Source organism: Macaca nemestrina, chromosome 5, assembly GCF_043159975.1.
Source record: "Macaca nemestrina isolate mMacNem1 chromosome 5, mMacNem.hap1, whole genome shotgun sequence".
Classification (NCBI taxonomy): Eukaryota; Metazoa; Chordata; class Mammalia; order Primates; family Cercopithecidae; genus Macaca; species Macaca nemestrina.
In genome coordinates, this window is record NC_092129.1 from 72,641,632 (window position 1) to 72,662,686 (window position 21,055).

Consider the following 21,055-nt stretch of genomic DNA (forward strand, 5'->3'; position numbering starts at 1 on the left):
CAGTGTCAGGTAGTTCTTTATAACAGTGTGAAAATGGACTTATACTGATCCCATCACTCAGATAGTGAGCATAGTATCAGAGAGGTGGTTTTCCAACCCATGACCCACTCCTGCTCTCTCTGTCGAGTATTCTGCAGTGTCTATTATTCTCATATTAATGTCCATGTATGCTCAACGTTTAGTTCCCACTTATAAGTGAGAACATGTAGTATCTGATTTTTATATTCTTAAGTTAATTCACTTAGGATTATGGCCACAACTATATCCATGTTGCTGCAAAGGGCATGATTTCATTTTTGTTATGGCTGTATAGTATTCCATAGTGTCTATGTACCCCATTTTCTTTATCCAATCTATGTTGATGGGAGCATAGGTTGATTTCATGTCTTAGCTATTGTGAATAGTGCAACAATAAACATATGAGTATGTGTGCCTTTTTGATAGAATGATTTATTTTCCTTTGGATACATACCCAGTAGTGAAATTGCTGGGTCAAATGGTAGGTGTCTTTAAATTCTTTGTAAAATCTCCAGACTGTTTTCTACAGTGACTGGACTAGTTTACATTCTCATCAACAGTATATAATATTTCCTTTTCCCTGAAGCCTCACCAGCATCAGTTATTCCTTGACTTTTTAATAATAGCCATTTTGACTGATGTGAGGTGGTATGTCATTGTATTAATTTGCATTTCTGTGATGATTAGTAATGATGAGCATTTTTTCATATGTTCAGTGGCCACTTGTAAACCTTCTTTTGAGAAGTATCTGTTCATGTGATTTGCACATTTTTAATAGGCTAAATGTTTTTTGCTTGTTGATTTGTTTAATTCTCTATAGATGCTTGTATTAGGCCATTCACACACTGCTGTAAAGAACTACCTGAGACTGGGTAATTTAGAAAGAAAAAAGTTTTAATTAAATCACAGTTCTGCATTGCTGGAGAGGCTTCAGGAAACTTACAATCATGGCAGAAATAGAAGGGGAAGTAAGTCCCTTCTTCACAAAGTGGCAGGAGAGAGAGAGAGAGAGAGAGAGAGAGAGAGAGAGAGAGAGCGCAATGAAAGCCACACACTTATTTTTTTTGGATGGAGTCTTGCTCGGTCACCCAGGCTGAAGTGCAATGGTGCGATCTCGGCTCACTGCAACCTCTGCCTCCTGGGTTCAATTGATTCTCCCACCTTAGCCTTCTGGGTAGCTAGGATTACAGACACTTGCTAACATGACTGGCTAATTTTTGTAAAGATAGGGGTTTCACCATGTTGGCCAGGCTGGTCTTGAACTCCTGACCTCAGGTGATCTGCCTGCCTCAGCCTCCCTAAGTGCTGGGATTACAGATGCGGTGTAAGCCACCACACTGTCAGCCACACACTTCTAAACCATGATATCTCATGAGAACTCACTATTATAAGAGAACAGTCAGTGAGGAGCTGCCCCTGGGATCCAGTCACTTCCCACTAAGTCCTTCCTTTGAAATATGGGGATTACAAGATATGGGTGGGGACACAGAGCTAAACTATATCAATACTGGATAGTAGCCTTTCATTGAAAGAATGATTTGTGAATAACTTCTCCTATTCTGCAGGTTGTTTGCTCTGCTACAAGTTTCTTTTGCTGTACAGAAGCGCTTTTGGTTTAAGTCCCATGTGTCTACTTTTGGTTTTGTTACAATTGCTTTTCAAGACTTAGCCATAAATTCTCTACTAAGGCCACTGTTGAGAAGAGTATTTCCTAGGTTATCTTCTAGGATTTTTATAGTGGGAAGTCTTACATTTAAATAGTTGATTCGTTTTCAGTTAATTTTTGTATATGGTGAAAAGTAGGGGTCCAGTTTTACTCTTTGACGTATGGCTAGCCAGATATTCTAGCACCATATATTGAATAGAGAGTCCTTTCCCCATTGCTTGTTTCTGTCAGACTTGTCAAGGGTTGCGGGTGTGTGACTTTATTTCTGGGTTCTTTCTTCTGCTCCATTGGTTTATGCATCTGCTTTTGTATGGTGCCCTGCTATTTTGGTCACTCTACCCTTATAGTGTAATTTGAAGTCAGGTTGTGTGATGCGTCCAGCTTTGTTCTTTTTACTTAGGATTCCTCTAGCTATTTGGGCTCTTTTTTGGTTCTATATGAATGTTATAATAGTATTTCTAATTATCTGAAGAATAACATTGGTAGTTTGATAGGAATAGTATTGAATCTGTAAATTGTTTCAGTCAGTATGGCCATTTTAACTATAGTGATTTTTCCAATCCATGAACATGCAATGCTTTTCTATTGATTTGGGTTATCTTTCATTTATTTCAGTAGTGTTTTGTGTTCTTCTTGTAGAGATCTTTCACCTCCTTGGTTAGCTGTATTCCTAAATATTTCATTTTCCTTTTGACTATTGTAAATGGGAATATGTTCTTGATTTGATGCTCAGCCTAAACATTATTGGTGTACAGAAATTCTACTAATTTTTGTACATTGATTTAGTATCCTGAAATTATATTAAAGTCATTTATCAGTCCTAGGTATCGTTTGGCAGAGTCTTCAGGATTTTTTAGGTATAGAATCATATCATCAGCAAAGGGAGATAGTTTGACTTCTTCTTTTCCTATTTGGATTCCCTTTATTTCTTTCTCTTTCCTGATGCTTGAACTAGGACTTCCAGGACTAGATTGAACAGGAGTGCTGATAGTGGGCATCCTTGTTTTACTCCAGTTCTCAAGGAAAAGTGTTAGAGCTTTTGCCAGTTGAGTAAGATATTGTCCATGTGTTTGTCATAGATGGATCTTATTATTTTGTGGTATGTTCCTTTGATGCTGAGTCTAATGAGGGTTTTCACCATGAAGGGATTTATCGAAGGCTTTCTCTATGTCTATTGAGATGATTATGTGGTTTTTGTTTCTAATTCTGTTTATGTGGTGAAGCACATTTATTGATTTGCATATGTTGAAACAGCCCTGTATCCCAGGAATAAAGCCTTCCTAATTGTGATGTATTAACTTTTTTATGTGCTGCTGGATTTGGTTTGCTAGTATTTTTTTTTTTTTTTTTTGAAGATTTTTCTGTCTACGTTCATCAGGAATATTGGGCTGAAGGTTTCTTTTTTCAAATCCAGGTTTGCATATCTGGCTGATAGTGGCTTCAAAGAATGAGTTAGGAAGAAGCCCTTCCTCCTTGATTTTTTGGAATAGTTTTGTGCAGGGTCGCTTTCAGTGTAGTAGAGTTCAGCTGGGAAACCAACTGGTCCAGAGCCTTTTTTGGTTGGTAGGTTTTTCATTACTGATTTCATTTCAGAAGTTGACGTTGGTCTATTCAGCGTAACAGTCCCTTCCTGATTCAATCTTGGAAAACTGTGTGCTTACAGGAAAGTATCCATTTCCTCTAGGTTTTCTAATTTGTGTGCTTACAGTTATTCATAATAGTTTCTGAGGATATTTTGTATTTCTGTGGGATCAGTTGTGATATTGATAAAAAACAGCTTTTTCATTTCCAGTGGTGCTTTCCTGGGTCTTCTCTTCCTTTTTCTTTGTTAAACTAGTGGCCTATCAATCTTACTGTTTTTTTGAAAACCAAGTCATGGTTTTATCGATCTTTTGTATGGATTTTTATGAAACTAGGCCTCATAAAACTTAGAAACTAGGCCTCACATAGAAAAAAATTAACACCAGGTGGCTCTGGATAGGGTCGCACCCTGCCTCGATAGGGTCCCACCCCATGGGGTCCCACCCTGCCAATTCCGGGGGTCCCACCCTGCCTCGAAGTTCCCGGAATCAGCAACTCCAAGAAAAAAACCTCATAAGGTCCTGCTCTAACCAATTAGAACAAAACACCTTGCTCAGGCCATAGCTAGACCCAATTACCACGCGCCTAAAGCTTTGTTTGAATTTTGCGCCTTAAGCTGTGTTTGAACTTGTGTTTGCCTATATAAACAACCTGAAACAAGCACTCTGGGTCCCAGGGCCAACTTAGAGCTTGGGACCCTAGCGCGCTAGTAATAAATAACTCTCTGCTGTGAATCTTGTGTCGGTGGTCCTTCGCGGCGACCCCTGCCCAGGAGGGAATCGACAGTTCGGTTCCAACATTTGGTGCATTGGCCGGGAAGTGGGGTCGTCCGAGGACCCCCGACCCATCCGGCGGAGACCCATCTGGCCCGGGCCACGGACTGCTGACTGAACGGACCTACCAGGTACTTTCGTTTTGTTCTGTCTGTCTTGCCGGCTAACTCTGAACTCTGGGGAGTACTCCTTCTGAATTAAGTGGGGAAGGGGGACAGACGTGTCCCGCACCTTCCCACTTGCACCCTGGGGGACGCCCTGGTGGTAGTCTGGGAGAAGGCTAACGACTCAGTTAGCCTCTTCAAATCTGTAGGCAGGCCGCCCCTGCCGTCTGAATATTTTGTGATCTTGTGGCGCCACTCTCTGGCCGCGCGGCTTCTCCTTACTTGTCTGGTCTTTGTTTTTGTTTCTTTTGTTTTGTCCTTGTTATACGTGGACGAAATGGGACAGACGTTGACGACTCCTTTGTCTCTAACCCTGACTCACTTCCCTGACGTCCGGGCTCGAGCCCACCACCTCTCTGTAGAAGTCCGTAAGGGACGATGGAAAACATTCTGCTCGTCCGAATGGCCAACCCTCCATGGGGAATGGCCCCGGGACGGAACATTTAACCTCTCAATTATCTTGCAGGTTAAAGCAAAAGTGATGGATCCTGGGCCACTCGGACACCCGGACCAGGTGGCCTACATAATTATTTGGGAGGATCTGGTCCGAAATCCTCCCTCTTGGGTGAAACCCTTCCTCCATCCCCCTTCCCCATCCCAATCTACCCTCCTTGCCTTAGAAGCCCCAAAGAATCGGAATCCAGACCCGCCTAAGCCAGTCCTCCCAGATGAACCCCAGAGGGATCTCCTCCTTCTTGACCCCCTGCCTCCTCCACCTCAGAACCCCCTTCTGGGACCTCCACCTTACGCTTCACCCTTGCCCCCTGTCTTGTCCCCAGCTCTTTCCTCTACCACCTCGGCCCCTACCCTTTCTCCAACTTCTCCCTCGGCCCCTCCCTCCACCCCGTCTCCTTCTCCAGCCCCGCCCAAACTCACCCCTCGGACGCCGCCGCCGACACCTCCTCGTCTCCGCTTGCGGCGGACTGAGGACCCAGAGGGCCCTTCTACTTGGCAATCCTCCCTTTTTCCCCTCCGTACTGTCAATCGCACGGTCCAGTACTGGCCCTTCTCTGCCTCTGACCTCTACAACTGGAAAACCCATAACCCTTCCTTTTCCCAAGACCCCCAGGCCCTAACCTCGTTAATAGAATCCATTCTCCTCACTCACCAGCCCACTTGGGATGATTGCCAGCAACTTTTGCAGGTCCTCCTAACCACTGAACAAAGGCAGCGAGTCCTCCTGGAGGCCCGGAAAAATGTGCCAGGACCAGGAGGCCTCCCAACCCAACTTCCCAATGAAATAGACGAGGGATTTCCCCTCACCCGCCCAGACTGGGACTATGAAACGGCACCAGGTAGGGAGAGTCTCCGAATCTATCGCCAGGCTCTGTTGGTGGGTCTCAAAGGGGCAGGAAAGCGCCCCACAAATTTGGCCAAGGTAAGGACCATAACTCAGGAAAGGGATGAAAGCCCGGCAGCCTTCATGGAAAGGCTTCTGGAAGGATTCCGAATGTATACCCCATTCGATCCAGAGGCCCTAGAACATAAGGCTACCGTAGCTATGGCATTCATAGACCAAGCTGCATTAGATATAAAAGGAAAACTCCAAAGGCTAGATGGAATCCAAACCTATGGATTACAGGAATTGGTTAGGGAGGCAGAAAAAGTATATAATAAGAGAGAAACCCCTGAGGAAAGGGAAGCCAGGTTAGCAAAGGAACAGATGGAGCGAGAGGATCGTAGGGACCGAGTGAGAAATAAGCATTTAACAAAAATCCTGGCGGCAGTTGTAAAAGAGAAAGGACCAGGGAGAGAGGGAGAAAAGCGAAGGCGGCCAAAAGTGGAAAAAGACCAGTGTGCCTACTGCAAAGAACGGGGACATTGGATTAAAGATTGCCCCAAGCGTCCTAAAGACCAAAAGAAACCTGCCGCTGTCCTCACCCTAGGTGAAGATAGCGAATAGGGGTGTCAAGGCTCTGGAGCCCCCCCCGAGCCCCGGCTAACTCTCTCTGTAGGGGGGCAACCCACCACCTTCTTGGTGGACACAGGCGCCCAACATTCAGTTTTGACAAAGGCAGACGGGCCCCTGTCTTCCCGCACATCCTGGGTCCAGGGGGCAACAGGGGGAAAATTGCACAAGTGGACTAACCACCAGACAGTTAATCTTGGACAAGGAATGGTGACACATTCCTTCTTGGTGGTACCTGAATGCCCCTATCCCCTCCTAGGGCGAGATCTTCTGACCAAGCTCGGAGCCCAAATCCATTTCTCCGAGACAGGGGCCCAGGTATTAAATCGGGACGGTCAGCCCATCCAAATCTTAACTGTGTCTCTGCAAGATGAGCATCGGCTTTTCGACGCTCCGGTTAACACTAGCCTCCCTGATATTTGGTTGCAAGATTTTCCCCAAGCTTGGGCGGAAACGGGAGGACTCGGGCTAGCTAAGTATCAAGCCCCAATCATAATTGATCTAAAGCCCACGGCGGTGCCCGTGTCTATCAAGCAATATCCCATGAGCCGAGAGGCTCATATAGGAATTCGGCAGCACATTAACAAATTTCTAGAACTCGGAGTGTTGCGACCTTGTCACTCGCCCTGGAACACTCCTCTTCTGCCAGTAAAAAAGCCTGGTACTCAGGATTACAGGCCTGTCCAAGACTTGAGAGAAATCAACAAAAGAACAATGGACATCCATCCCACGGTCCCCAATCCTTACAACTTACTCAGCACCTTAAAACCAGGCTATGACTGGTATACAGTATTAGATTTAAAAGATGCTTTCTTCTGTTTACCTCTGGCCCCCCAAAGCCAAGAACTCTTTGCCTTTGAGTGGAAGGATCCTGAGAAAGGAATTTCGGGCCAATTGACCTGGACCCGGCTTCCCCAAGGTTTCAAGAACTCTCCCACTCTCTTCGATGAGGCTCTTCATCGAGACCTGACCGACTTCCGGACCCAAAATCCAGACGTGACTCTACTCCAGTATGTGGATGACCTCCTCTTGGCTGCTCCTACAAAGGAAATCTGTATACAAGGTACCAGGCATCTACTCCAGGCACTGGGTGAAAAAGGATACCGGGCATCCGCCAAGAAGGCACAGCTCTGTCAAACCAAGGTAACATATCTGGGGTATATCCTGAGTGAAGGGAAAAGGTGGCTCACCCCTGGGCGCATAGAGACAGTGGCTCGCCTTCCACCACCACGAAATCCCAGGGAGGTACGTGAATTCTTGGGAACTGCTGGGTTCTGTCGCTTGTGGATACCCGGTTTTGCTGAACTGGCCGCCCCCCTTTATGCACTCACCAAGGAGAGCACCCCTTTCACCTGGCAGACAGAGCATCAATTGGCTTTTGAGGCACTAAAACAAGCACTCTTGTCTGCCCCGGCCCTTGGGTTACCGGACACCTCAAAGCCCTTTACCCTCTTCCTAGATGAAAGGCAAGGAATTGCCAAAGGGGTCTTGACCCAAAAATTAGGGCCTTGGAAAAGACCGGTAGCATACCTGTCTAAGAAGCTAGACCCTGTGGCGGCCGGCTGGCCCCCGTGTCTCCGTATCATGGCAGCCACCGCTGTGCTGGTCAAGGACTCTGCTAAGTTAACCCTTGGGCAGCCACTGACTATTATTACCCCACATGCTCTAGAGGCCATAGTGCGGCAGCCCCCGGACCAGTGGATAACCAACGCACGCCTAACCCACTACCAGGCCCTCCTACTGGACACGGACTGCGTCCAGTTTGGTCCTCCGGTCACCCTAAACCCTGCTACGCTGCTGCCGGTACCGGAAGACCAACCAAGCCCACACGATTGTCGGCAAGTACTGGCTGAGACCCATGGAACACGGGAAGACCTTAAAGACCAAGAACTCCCAGACGCGGATCACACCTGGTACACAGACGGCAGCAGTTACCTTGACTCAGGTACCCGGAGGGCGGGAGCGGCGGTAGTAGATGGCCACAACACCATTTGGGCACAATCACTACCTCCTGGCACGTCTGCACAGAAGGCTGAGTTAATAGCACTAACCAAGGCCCTAGAGCTGTCCAAGGGAAAGAAAGCTAACATTTATACTGATAGCCGGTATGCCTTTGCAACGGCTCATACTCATGGAAGTATCTATGAAAGAAGAGGTCTCCTAACCTCAGAAGGAAAGGAAATCAAGAACAAAGCTGAAATAATTGCCTTATTGAAAGCCCTTTTTCTTCCTCAAGAAGTGGCTATAATTCACTGCCCCGGGCATCAGAAAGGACAGGATCCAGTCGCAGTAGGAAACAGACAAGCTGACCAAGTAGCCAGGCAAGCCGCCATGGCGGAAGTACTGACCCTAGCCACAGAACCTGACGAAACCAGCCACATAACTATTGAACATACTTATACCCCAGAAGACCAGGAAGAAGCAAAGGCCATAGGGGCTATAGAAAACAAAGACACTAAAAACTGGGAAAAAGGAGGGAAAATAGTCCTTCCCCAAAAGGAGGCCCTGGCAATGATCCAGCAGATGCATGCCTGGACACACTTGAGTAATCGAAAGCTAAGATTACTGATTGAAAAAACTGACTTTCTAATCCCAAAGGCAAGTACCCTCGTAGAACAAGTGACATCTGCCTGTAAGGTCTGTCAGCAGGTAAACGCTGGGGCTACCCGAGTGCCAGAAGGAAAATGAACTCGTGGTAACCGCCCAGGAGTCTATTGGGAAATAGACTTCACTGAAGTAAAACCTCACTATGCTGGATATAAGTACTTACTAGTGTTTGTAGATACCTTTTCAGGATGGGTAGAAGCCTACCCCACCCGGCAAGAAACGGCACACATAGTAGCCAAGAAAATTTTGGAAGAAATCTTTCCTAGATTCGGACTTCCCAAGGTAATTGGGTCAGATAACGGGCCGGCCTTCGTTTCTCAGGTAAGTCAGGGGCTCGCCAGGATATTGGGGATTAATTGGAAATTACATTGTGCCTATAGACCCCAGAGCTCAGGACAGGTAGAAAGAATGAATAGAACAATAAAAGAGACCCTTACTAAATTGACCTTAGAGACTGGTTTGAAAGATTGGAGACGCCTCCTATCTTTAGCTCTGTTAAGGGCCCGGAATACACCTAACCGTTTTGGGCTCACTCCATATGAAATCCTCTACGGAGGACCTCCCCCTTTGTCAACCTTGCTTAATTCCTTCTCCCCCTCCGATCCTAAGACTGACCTACAGGCCCGGCTAAAAGGACTCCAAGCAGTACAGGCCCAAATCTGGGCCCCCTTGGCAGAACTGTACCAACCAGGACATCCACAGACCAGTCACCCCTTCCAGGTGGGAGACTCTGTCTACGTTAGACGACATCGCACTCAAGGACTAGAGCCTCGGTGGAAAGGACCCTACATTGTTCTCCTGACCACACCCACAGCCATAAAGGTGGACGGAATCTCCACTTGGATCCACGCATCCCACGCCAAGGCTGCTCCAGGGACGCCCGGACCAACACCACCTGAGACATGGAAACTCCGACGCTCCGAAGACCCGCTCAAGATAAGACTCTCTCGTATCTAGCCCCTTGCTTGTTACTAGCCCTCCTTCCCTGCGTCGCTGGCAGTAATAACCCCCACCGGCCATATAACCTGACCTGGCAGGTGATTGATTTTAGTACTCATGAAGTCTTAGATAAAACCTCAAAAATTGCTCCTATGGGGACTTGGTTCCCTGACCTCTATTTCAACCTAGACAAAATAGCAAAAATAGATGACATGGAAGGGGGAGAATGGAGAAAACAGGCTAGAAGGGTGTCCGTAAGCCGGAACGGGTTCTATGCCTGTCCCGGATTCAGGACAGGAGAAATGAAAAAAACTTGTGGAGAAATAGATGCCCTGTTTTGCGCTAGTTGGTCCTGTATAACTACTAATGATGGAGAATGGAAATGGGCCACGAAACCCTGGTACATAACCATGTCCTTTGTCCAGCGCTGCACCAGAACCCGATATTCAAAAACTTGCAATCTGGTCTGCATCAAGTTTGAAGATGCAGCAAAATCTGATAACCGTTGGATATCCGGGTTAATATGGGGCCTATATTTATACCAAAAGCCACTGTATGGAATCCCTATCCAAATCAAATTAATAGTCAACCCTATCACAGCCCCTGTCGCAGTAGGACCAAACCAAGTTTTATCAGAAACAAGGAAGCCCCTGGTTCCTGCACCAAGAGAGCCCCAACCAAGAGCTCCTAAAAGCACTTCCCCGCCTCTAATCTCCACCTCCTCTAAATACACACCTTCAGCCCAAACCGTCACCCGCGGGCCCCTTGACCTGGGAATAGGTGACAGGCTCCTAAATCTCATAAAGGGCTCCTACTTCGCTTTAAACCAGACAAAGCCAGAATTTACATCCTCTTGCTGGCTATGTCTGGCAACAGGCCCCCCTTACTATGAAGGCATTGCCTCCACTAATAATTTCACTAACTCCGCCAATCCTACTGGATGCGCATGGGAACAACAAAGAAAACTAACCCTGGCTGAAGTTTCTGGGTCAGGAACCTGCATAGGCCAGGTGCCCCCTAGTCATCAGCATCTTTGTAATGTAACCTTGACAGTACCCAGCTCCAATCACTATCTGGTCCCCTCCGAGACGGACTGGTGGGCTTGCAACACTGGGCTCACCCCCTGTATATCCACAGCCGTTTTTAGCAGTGGCACCCACTATTGCGTGTTGGTACAAGTTGTTCCCCGAGTATACTATCACTCTGGAGACTCCTTTGATCTCCAGTATGAGCAAAAAACTCATACTAGACCAAAGAGAGAACCTGTCTCCCTCACCCTCGCCGTAATGTTAGGAATTGGGGTAGCGGCTGGAGTTGGGACCGGGACAGCAGCCCTAGTGCATGGTAACCATCATCTGCAACAACGTAGAGTAGCCATAGATGAAGACCTTAGAGCCATAGAACAATCCATCACAAAACTAGAAGAGTCCTTGACTTCTCTGTCTGAAGTTGTATTACAAAACCGACGAGGACTAGAAATTGTCTTTCTGAAAGAGGGTGGGCTCTGTGCAGCCCTGAAAGAGCAATGTTGTTTTTATGCAGATCATTCAGGAGTAGTTAAAGATTCTATGGCAAAACTAAGAGAAAGATTAGACAAGAGAAAAAAAGAGAGAGAATCTCAGCAAAATTGGTTTGAAAATTGGTACAACCAATCCCCTTGGCTTAGCACCCTAATCTCCACCATCTTAGGACCCCTCATCCTGCTTATGCTCATCCTGACTTTCGGGCCATGCATACTCAACCGCTTACTCACCTTATTAAAAATAGATTAAACATAGTACATGCTATGGTTCTGACCCAACAATACCAGACCCTCAGGACTGAAGAAGAGGCTCAAGATTGAGCCTCTGACACAAAAAGAGGAGGGAATGAAACTAGGCCTCATAAAACTTAGAAACTAGGCCTCACATAGAAAAAAATTAACACCAGGTGGCTCTGGATAGGGTCCCACCCTGCCTCGATAGGGTCCCACCCCATGGGGTCCCACCCTGCCAATTCCGGGGGTCCCACCCTGCCTCGAAGTTCCCGGAATCAGCAACTCCAAGAAAAAAACCTCATAAGGTCCTGCTCTAACCAATTAGAACAAAACACCTTGCTCAGGCCATAGCTAGACCCAATTACCACACGCCTAAAGCTTTGTTTGAATTTTGCGCCTTAAGCTGTGTTTGAACTTGTGTTTGCCTATATAAACAACCTGAAACAAGCACTCTGGGTCCCAGGGCCAACTTAGAGCTTGGGACCCTAGCGCGCTAGTAATAAATAACTCTCTGCTGTGAATCTTGTGTCGGTGGTCCTTCGCGGCGACCCCTGCCCAGGAGGGAATCGACAGTTCGGTTCCAACATTTACACATCAATTTCATTAAGTTCTTCTCCAATTTCAGTGATTTATTAGTCTTTTGTTAGCTTTGGGATTTTTCTCCCCTCTAGTTCCTTCCCCTTAGTTGCCCTAGTTTCTTCCTTTCCAAAGTTAGATTGTTAATTTGAGATTTTTCTAACTTCTTGATGAAGACATTTAGGGCTACAAACTTTCCTCTTAACACTGTCTTGGCTGTATCCAGAGATTTTGGTAAGTTTTGTCCCTATTTTCATTAATTTTAAATAATTTTTTTTATTTCTGCCTTAATTTTGATGGTGGCCCAGGAGTTATTCGGGAGTAAGTTATTTAATTTCATGTATTTGTATAGTTTGGGGAGATGTTGATATTGATTTCTGCTATTATTGTACTGTGATTCAAGAATGTGTTTGGTATGACTTCAATCATTTTGAATTTATTGAGACATTTTTATGATCAAGCATGTGGTTGATCTTAGAATATATTCTGTGTGCAGATGAGAAAAATGTATATTTTTTGGTTGCTGGGTGGAGTGTTCTGTAGCTGTCTGAGGTCCAGTTAGTCAAGTGTCAAGTTTAAATCCAGAGTTTCTTTGTTAACTTTCTGCCCTGATGATTTAACACTGTTAGTAGGATGTTCAAGCCTCTCACTATTATTTTGTGGTTGTCTAAGTTTTTTCATTGAACAAGAAGAACTTGTTTTATGAATCTGTGTGCTCCAGTGCTGGGTGCATATATATTTAGAATAGTTAAAGCTTCTTGTTGTTTTTTATCCTTTATCATTATGTAATGCCTTTTACTCTCCTTCTTAATTATTGATTTAAAGTCTGTTTTATTTGATATAAGTATAGTGACTCCTGCTCTTTTTACCTTTCAGTTTACATGGTAGAATTTTCTCCATTCTTTTACTTTGAGCCTGTGGGTGTTATTATATGTGAGATGGGTTTCTTAAAGAAATTTGACATTTGGGGCTTGTCTTTTTATCAGGCTTTCTACTCTGTGTCTTTTAAGTGTGCCTTAATCCCATTTATATTCAAGGTTACTATTGATATGAGTGATTTTCATTTTGTCATCATTTTTTTTAGCTGGCTGTTCTGTAGACTTAATAATGCAGTTGCTTTAGAGTACTTGTGGACTATGTGCTGAGGTGTGTTTTTGTGGTAGCAGGCTCTTTCAATTCTATGTTTGGCACTACCTCAATATGGCCCCCTCACCAGGGACCTGAAGACCTTAGGACCCCCTCACCAGGTCCACTTCTGGGGATCTCTTGTAAGTCTGGTCTAGTTTAAACATATTCCCTAAGAATTTGCTTTCTGAGTAGGATTTTATTTCGTCTTCACTTAAGAAGCTTAGTTTGGCAGCATATGAAATTCTTGGTTGGAATTTTTTTTCTTTAAGTTGCTAAAAATAGGCCCCCAATTCTTCTGGCTTATAAGGTTTCTGCTGAAAGTTCTGCTGTAAGCCTGATGGATTCCCTTTGTAAGTTACCTGCCCCATCTTTCTGGCTGCCTTTAAGATTTTTTTTCTTTTGTGTTGACTTTAGTGAATCTGATGACCAAGTGCCTTGGGCATGGTTGTCTTGTATAGTATCTGGCTAGGATCCTCTATATTTCTTGGATTTGCAGGTCAACCTCTCTAGGGAAATTAGGGAAATTTTCACGGACTATGTCCTCAGATATATTTTCCAAGTTGTTTATTATTTCTCTCTCTCAAGAATGCCAATGAGTCATAGATTTGGTCTGTTTGCATAACTGCGTATTTCTCAGAGGTTTTGTTCATTTTTCTTGATTTTTTTCTCTTTATTTTTGTCTGACTGAGTTGACTCAATTACTTGTCTTCAAGCTCTGAGATTTTTTTTTCTCTCCTTGGTCTATTCTGCTCTTAATACTTCTGATTGTATTTTGAAATTCTCATAGTGACTTTTTCAGCTCAAGAAGCTCAATTTGGGTCTTTCTTAAAATGGCTTCTTAGTCTTTCAACTCTTGAATCATTTTACTGAATTGCTATGCTTCCTTGGATTGAGTTTCAGCTTTCTCCTGGTCTTGATAAGCTTCCTCACCATCCAGATTCTGAATTCCATGTCTGTCATTTCAGACATTTCAGATTGATTAACCATTGCTGGGAACCTAGTGGGCCTATTTGAGGCAAGGGGATACTCTGGCTTTTTGAACTACCAGAGTTCTTATGCTGATATTTTCCCATCTGGGAAGGCTGGTGTTCCTTTAACTGTGATGGAAATCTAGTATAGTCAGTTGGCTTCAGAGGGCTAAGGCTCTGTTCAGGGTCTTCGTTGAATTCTTGCCCTTGGTTTATCAGCAGGGAGAATTAGTAGAGTGACTTTTTCGTTTTGGAGTTTGGGCTCTGATTGGTAGATAGTGCTTGAGGGCAATGGATGGTAGACAGGCTCTTATTTAGCAGCATGGCTCCTTTGTGGATCCTTGGATTTGCAGCTATGCAAAGCGGTAGAGAGGTGACCTCCTCACCAGGTCCACTCCTGGGAGTTGGGGGCTCCACCTCTGATCACTGGCACTTGGCCAGCAATTCCATTTATTTATTTATTTTTAATTTGATGTTTTGGCCTCAGGGCTCCCTTGAACAGAGGTCCAGTAGGGAAATAGACCACATCCTTAATGGACCTGCCCTGTGCAGGGAGGCACATCTAGGTTCTAGGTCAACCTGTGAACCTGTGCAATTCACTTTTCCCGGTTTTCCAATAGTGTGGGCTCCTCCCCAACTTGAGTGCAGGGCACAGATCCTGGCTAGATAATCCTGAGCCATGGGCCATGGCCCTGGTGTACCAGGACCTGTTTGCAGCTCCCTCCTCCAGACACTTGGGACTGGGTCCCAGGTGTGCTATAGGATCTGAAGGGCTCCCAGGCTTCCAGAATGCACTTAGGTGGCACAAAGCACCCAGGCTGGGAGTGGAGCTATGCTGTGGACAGCCTTCTGCAGGATGGCCAGGTCGGAGCCCTGGGAGGGGCTGACAGGCAGGTGTCCTGTGGGACAGATGTGCCTCATTCCCACAGGGAAGGTGGCCCTGCTTTCTCCCCAGTGGTTAGCTAGGGGAGCCTGTCAAAGGGAGACAGGCAGCCCTTGGTGAGTTAGGCTCCACCAAAGCTGTCCCTAACACAAAGATTCCTGGTGCCATGCCTGCTGCAGCTCTGTCTCTGTCTAATTTCTGAAGACATCCACCTACCAACTCAAATGTCCATGGCAGGTGTGAGGTCCCCAGGCTCCAAGACCCTTCACTTACCCCTTCCTCAGACACTGTTTGAGGCCAGGAAGCAGCCCTAGCATTCAGTTACCCCACACAGAGTTTCCAGCTTCCTCCCTCTTCAGCCTCACTGTCCGCATCTTCTTTACATCCACAGTCGGCATCTTCTTTACAAACATCTGTTCAAATTGTTGATTTAGTCAAAATCTCAGCCTGTTACCATGGGAGCAGCACTTCCCACCTGCATTGAATTGGCCATCTTAAGACCCCAGTTGATGTATAATTTTTAAATATTTAATAGAAACTTTAAAATATTTGAAAAATGTATCTTACATTATCACACTGCTCATTCTGAATTGTCAGCTTCCATGAGTTTAATCATTAACTTAACTGTCTGAACTATGTATTCTTCAAATTAAAACAAATGACATAATTATTTGGAATAATTTTTCTAAAGGTGGACAACACGATATTTCTGTAGTATTATTCAATTACTAATATTTGGGCAGCACCTAGCAAGTTAGATAACTGACTTGATAGTTTGTAAGGTTAATCTCATTGACACTTCTTTTAGTCCAGATATTATTTTCTCCCATAAACAACCATTGTTTATAAAATCACTGTCAAGGAAAGATTAAAATAGTTTGATTTAATGAACTAAAAGGAGTGGAAGGTTTGTTTATTAAGTGAAAGAATTCAGAGATCTGAGCTCAATACAAGATGAGCTTAATACAAGATGAGTATACATCTTAAATGAAATTAAGGGAATAATAGGAAAGAAATAAGTCAAATGAATATCTCAACATTTTTCATCAAGGAAAATATAGGAAAAAATATTTGCCTATATTTTCATAAAGGCAAAATGTAGATATCTAATTGAAGTGAAGATGTAAAGAAGGACAGGCAACACAGCTTTATTAACCTACAGCTGCTTTTTATTGACTGTCCGACATCCTTGATGAAGATTCGATTTTATCACCCACCGTCTCCTCAGGATCCACCCGGGGGGTGGTAGGTTTTGACAGTTGACAAACACAGCTGAACTTTATCTATTATTAACAGTCGGTTTTCTATATGAATTTCTGTGAATAAAGTTTTCTATTACTAAATTTTTAATAGTAAAATTGAGAATGTTTTTTTATTGCCATTTTTTCTTTTATTTTTATACAAGTACATTCTTTTACAGCATCTTTTAATGTTGTCAACCTATAGAAAATAGTCAGAATTTTGTTGTATTTCCTTATCAGTTCCACAACACCACTTTTTTTAATCACTTGCATATATATATATATATCATTTACCATCTTCCATTGATCCGTTTATTGATCTGTATACTGGTATCACAACATTTTGATACTTTTAACTTCAAAATATGCCTTCATATCTGATAAGGCAATTAAAAACTAACCCTGTGTCAGTTAAAACACAACCAGACAGGAAGAACTGAGATATATATATATAAAGAGGTTTATTTCAAGGAATTGGTTAATGTGATTATGTAGGCTGGCTAGGCAGGTATGAAACATATAAAGCAAGTCTTTAGGAAGAACAGGCTGGCAATCTTGAGTTGTTATTCATGAGGAGAACAACTTCATCAGGAATCCTAGGCTGTGTTCTTAAAGTCTTGCAACTAATTGAACCAGGCCCACTCAGATTATCTATAATTGCTTATTTGTGATAATCTCTCTTATGTAAAGTGAATTGATTATATACTTTCATCTCTTCAGAAAAAAATACCTTTACCTCTTTGAATAGATTAATGTTTGAATAAATGACAGGGGACTGTAGTCTAAACAAGTTGGCATAAGGAAAGGTAATCACAACTCTCATTACTTTTATTTTTCAATACTATTTACTAGCCACTGTCTTACTCCAAATAAATACCAAAGTTGCTGAAATATAATAATATAAAATGTTATAAAATTAATTAGTGTTTATTATTCTTAAAATTGCTGTATCTTTTGCCTAAGAAACGGAAAATAGTCATTATAAAATGCAAGACAGTTTAAGCAAATAGAAATTGAATGACAGTTATCATAGGAAATGCAAGACAGTTTAAGCAAATAGAAATTGAATGACAGTGATTAAAGCAGTTAAAATCATGTTGATACTAAATTAATTCCTAAAGTGTAAATTAGTCTGCCAAATTGCAGGTCACAGAATGTCAATAGAATTGTCTATTCATTAACACTCTTTTGGAAGCCTTCTAATGTATCAACTATCTCTTGAGTACAAACCAGTGTGACAAGATAAAACATTTTATATCTGAAATGTATCAGTTACTTAGATATTAAGAATTCCTATCAGGTACTAATCTTTTTTAAAATTAGAAAAAATAGTAGATTATCATTAAACTTTTGGAGAAAAGAAGCACTGCTGACCGTTGTATGAATTAATGCAACTGCAAAGATTGTTTTATATATGTGTGTATATATATATGATGTTTCATATGCATGTGCGTAAAAACATATCATGTATATATATACACACACACACACACACACATATATGAAACAATACCAAATCATCTCTTGTTATTCATGGGACATTGGTTTCAGGAGCCCCATGGATACCAAAAATCTGTGGATGTTCAAGCCCTTTATAGAAAATGGCATAGTATTTGCATGTATCCTATGCACATCCTCCTGTATACTTTAAATTTTCTCTAGGTTACTTATAATACGTAATGTAATTTAAATGTGATGTAAATAGTTGTTATATTGTATTATTTAGAAAATAATGACAAGAAAACAATCTGTATGTGGTCAGTACGGATGCAACCTTCCCAACCATTCATTTTTTTAAAAAAATATTTTTGGTCTGTGGTTTGTTGAATCCATGAATGTGGAACCCAAAGAATATGGAAGGATGATTATAGATGTTCAACTGTGTGTGTGTGTGTGTGCACTGTGTGTAAGTATGTGTGTAAGTATGTGTGTATGTGTGTGTAGGTTAATTTTTTATTATATATATAGTTATACACACACATACCATTGTTGATTTATCTTACATTTTAATAATGGGATTTCAAATAATAATGTTAATTTTAATGTGGACATGTCATAAGTGTTTAATTAATGAAATTTAAAATTCTGATATCCAAGGCTCAGAGCTACCTTCGTTAACTTGTTTTATTTGCTGTCCTAAATTAATGATTATGATTCACATCAAGAATAATCAGTTGGTATCTGCTGGTAATAATGACCCTCAGACATATTTTGTTTTGTTGTGTTGTTTGGCTGAGTCCAGTATTTTAGAATGCAGTGTAATTAAGATCACAATACCAGCATCTTGTTATCATATACACACTACACTTCTCATGTTTTATGATCATTGTATCTCCTCTACCAGCATTTTAAGTTTCTGAACTCTTCTCTAAAAGAAAAGCATAATATTCATTATTAATAAAAATAGTGGAAAAATAACCACTACCTGTGCTTTTACTGTGTAACAAATAATCTTCTACATGATTTCATGTGTTAATTAAAACTCTCTGATTAAGTACTATTATTATGACTGCTTTCAGATGAGGAAAGGAATGCATAGCAAGTTTGAATAAGCTGCAGAAGGACACACAGTTTGCAAGTGAAGGAGTTCAGATTCAAAGACTGGCAGTCTGCATCCAGAGTTGATCATCTTAAATACCATGCTGAATTGGTTGTTCCCAAAGACTGAACAGCATTTTTCATAATAAGATATTCATTTGTAGGTCAACAAATAGTTTCTAATTCTTTGTAAAATAAAATACAACGAACTGAATAAAATGTAATACATCAGGGTAAATTTTACATAGAAGAGTATGTATTATTTTCTTTCAGCTATGCAATTCCACTTATGTGAGGTATCTAGTGTAGTCAAACTCACAGAAACAGAAAGTAAAATAGTGGGCTGGGGGGAGAGGGGCAGGGGAGGGGAATGGGAACGTTTGATTTTGTAGGATGAAAATGTTCTGGAGATTGGTTAAACAACAATGTGAGTATACTTAATACTATTGAACTACACACTTAAAAAGGTTAAGATGCTAATTTTGTGTTATGTATTTTACCAAAGCTAAAAATTAGTAAAATTAGTCAGATAACTAGAAATTCTATTATACTTCTCAAATAAATCATATTCTCTTTAAAAAAAAAAAAAAAAAAAAACAAAGAAATAAAGAAGAAAGTAATTGAGAACAGTTCATTTTTTTTACTTGGAGCTCTCTGGTAGTAGATTTTCATCTCAGGATAAAGTATAATAGTTCTTAACAACGGTCTTAAAGGGCCTGTTCAGTGTTCAGGTCTCAGTTTTATGTCACTCTATCTTACCTCATTCTGCTCCAATCACACTGACTTCTATGGTGTTTCCTGATCATTTCAGGTACTTTTCTGGTTCAATGCATTGATACTTGCTCCCCTTTCACCTACCCATACATGAGACCCAAGTTTATTTAAGAACGCAGAAGAGTAGGGAAAAAAAGAACAGCAACAATATCAAATTGGGAATCATAAATTATATATTCTAACAGAAAGCCAACATACAAGTCCTCTGTAAAATGTGAGTCTTTGTATATTGTGTATTTATATTATTCTGGTTGTACCTAGCTGCAAAGCAGATTGGGACAGGCACTTCTTATTCTACGCAACCATGTGCTACACCAAAAGCTGAAAAAATAAATAAATGAAAGAACAGATACTGAGTGATAACTAGCATTCCATACCACTGCCATAGAATATTAAAGGTGATGGCTAACATTTTGCCCCAGTATGTCATGCTTACAAAAATTTTATCTTATATGCTTAATTATCATCTACTACATCCAGAGAGTGGTATATCCTATACAAAAACTCATAATGGTGAATGTTTACCTATTTATTAGATTTTTCACACTATACTATCTACTATTTTGCGGGAAATTTTTCCATATTTATTCAGTAAGTTTGTGCATTATCTGTAAACATGGATCCATACTATAACCTTTCAAAAACAATGGCTCTACTATTTGAATGGAACATACATTTAGTTTTTAAAATTACACTTCCTTGTGGAATCTTTGCAAAATATCCTTTAATATTTGCCTTTATGTTTCTAAGCTGAGTTATTGCGCTACTTTCACCTTTTATATTCACTTTTCACTTCAAAACTATAAAACAAAAAGAGTAGAATTTGAATCATTTCTAGACACCAAATTTCTTTTAATGGTACTATTAATGCCTAGTGGTTAGCAGGCCAGCAACAAAGATTTATTCTCTTCAGAATGATGTACAAGAATCATATTTTTGGTTATGTACTGGCTCAGCAATGACAATTGTGTTACATTCATTCAACTGATAGACCCTATTTAAAATTCTAAAGTAGAAAATAATGGATTGGCCTCAAATACATCCTGAGGGAAATAAGGCTTTTCAAAATGTATTTAGTGAAAGCCACTGTTTCACACAGAGGAAAAAAGAAGATGGAGATATATGGTGTATATACATAAAAAAATTTAGTGGTCTTACATCTTTTTTTCTGTTCCACTGCCTACAGAACCGGAATTTGAAGGCTTACCTATTATAATGCGATTCTTACATTTCTAGCCAGCATATGCTAATTAACTCTTAAATTTAATGCCTCTTAGGATTCAGAATTTTACCCTGATAAAAAAATGACATGAAAACTTTATGTTATTATGAAAACCAAGGGAACATTTTAAAAAATTATGCTGTGTTAAATACTTGTTTATAAGATGTCTTCTACAAAATTAGAATATTATCATATCTTAAGCTATGAATGTTAACTATTTCAGACCAAAATCTTAAAAATTTGTTGCTCATGAAAATGTAGCTTAAGAATTTAATCCAGGAAAAAAGCCTCCATTCAGATACACAAAAAGAC

At 41.7% G+C, this 21,055-nt stretch overlaps 1 long non-coding RNA gene across 1 annotated transcript in view; it reads left to right on the plus strand.

The window, feature by feature from the left end:
- LOC105478699 (uncharacterized) overlaps positions 1-19,060 on the plus strand; it is a 41,725-nt gene extending 22,665 nt beyond the window's left edge. Inside the window, exon 3 of the long non-coding RNA XR_985386.2 lies at positions 18,729-19,060. This is a non-coding gene — a long non-coding RNA (uncharacterized lncRNA). The remainder of the gene's footprint in view (positions 1-18,728) is intronic.
- Positions 19,061-21,055: the final 1,995 nt, after the last annotated feature.